The sequence below is a fragment of the Hylaeus anthracinus genome, unplaced genomic scaffold (genome assembly GCF_026225885.1).
Source record: "Hylaeus anthracinus isolate JK02 unplaced genomic scaffold, UHH_iyHylAnth1.0_haploid 13740, whole genome shotgun sequence".
NCBI classification, from domain to species: Eukaryota; Metazoa; Arthropoda; class Insecta; order Hymenoptera; family Colletidae; genus Hylaeus; species Hylaeus anthracinus.
In genome coordinates this window covers 28,202-30,249 of record NW_026534495.1, presented here as the reverse complement: position 1 = coordinate 30,249, position 2,048 = coordinate 28,202, and positions in this window count along the sequence as shown.

Below are 2,048 nucleotides of genomic sequence, written 5' to 3'. Positions count from 1 at the left end.
AAGATTGTCACGTCTCAAAGATTTCCATGCGAAGTGAATTGAAAAAAATTACCGAACGTACTTTACTCCCTTGCACTATGCCGAGACTCGGAAAAAGCCGCATTAGATTCAACAACGAGCCTGACTCGTGAAAATAGTGCAAGGGGTTAACCTAAAGGGGTCATACCTAAGATAATCTCGGATGTTATAAAAACATTAGATAGATTCTTAACAGTTGACACCTGAACTCCTATGTGGTTAACATTCTCAACTCTCCTTAGGAGTATGCATTAACAAGTGTAAATATACGAATGTACACAAGGTGGTGTACATATGCATAAATATTACAAAATGTAAAAAAGAAAATACACGTCACAGCATTTAGAAGACAAGACATTTAAATGTACGTATCTGTTTTTCATCTGGGTATATAAAAATGTGAATTCGCATAAATATCGACTTAGAAGTATACACAGGCACGACCGTGTACAAATTCACGGAATTGTTTGCTGTTAGAAAAAAAAAAATATATTATTAAAAAATGACACTAATGACCTTAAACGGCTTTTGTTTTTTTTATCTGTGAAATGAATAGTCCGAGCACTTTTTACTTAAATGCATAATGTCGAATCAATATCCATCGGAAGGTTAAAAGTATCGAAGAATTTTAATTATTAAGAGAGGTAATAATTCAGAGTAAATTCTAGATTCGCCATTTTCTATTATTTAAACATTATTCGTAACGAAGCATTCTTTATTATAACACCACAAGCGAAGTTTCTTCTTTACAAATGTAAATGAATTTTACCCAACTCCAGCTTCTAGAAAATGTCGAGTCCCGTTTTTAATGTCTACCTTGCAACGTGTCATTGTGAAATTTTCGATCTCTTTTTAGTTTCGAAACGAGAAACTCGTTTTAAACGCTTGCACTCGATTAAAACCCACCACTTTCCACTCGGAAATATAGTAAAAGCTTACGTGTCCGTGGCGTTTTACTTTTATTATTCTTTTTTGTTTCGTAGACTCCTGGATTTTCTGCCAGTCGTTCCTTTCGCGTGTTATGAGTAATTACACGCCAAATTTCTCGTTGTAATTAATGACCCACGGTGCAATTACGAAGACTCGCGGTGTACCGTTTTTTTAATTTCATTTGGATAATTGTATAGTGCGTTAGGGACTCATTAGGGGTTCGTTAATTACGTAAGGACGATTTTGGCCATTTTTGATCCCCCTATCCCCAATTAAAGACACGTAAAGGTCTTCTTACATAATATTGTAACTAGAGTTTTCCTCTACTTAAATAGTTGTATGTTGTTAGAAAAGGCTTAGCTACACTAAAACACGTTATTATAATTCACAGATGTTTATTTTTTTTTTTTTTTTTTTTTTTTAAATAGTTATTTTGTCTCTGGGAAATTCGTGGTATAATTAAAGGTAAGATTTGAAACAATCTTAAAATGAGGAAACTATTTTGATTCGTAGTTAAATATTACGTAAGAATGACTCTTAACCCTCCCTCCCCAGGTAATGTCACGTTCAGATTTTTTTAAACCTCCCCGTCCCTTGAAATCTTTATGTAATTAATAAGTGACCTCTTACAGGGATAGTTTTACACAAACAGAGATTCAAAACGCTTCCTATCGTACATCTATATAGATCGAGGAAATCGACTCAAATATCGAGATGATTAACCGTATTAATAGCTCTGAATCTCACGAATATTTCGATAATCATCTAAGCATCTAGACAACGCGAAATTAATCGTTTTATAACGAAGACTATTCGCGTTGAATTTGCCACTGTAACAAGCATTAAATTCAATTTGCCGAGAAGATTATTCAAGATATATTTTTTACGCGATTCCACTAAAAAGCATTCGTCTACTATGTTGCGCGGTCATTATATACCTGTCTTTACGTAAAGGTGATTTGAAGTTCGGACCTGCAATTACACGAGGAAAGGTGAAAAAGACGGGAACGCATAATTTCTCGCTGTTACGTCAGATTGTAATTGCACAAAATGTAGCTTACTCGATAGAGTAAAGACGAAAAAATTCGACTAAACTAAAC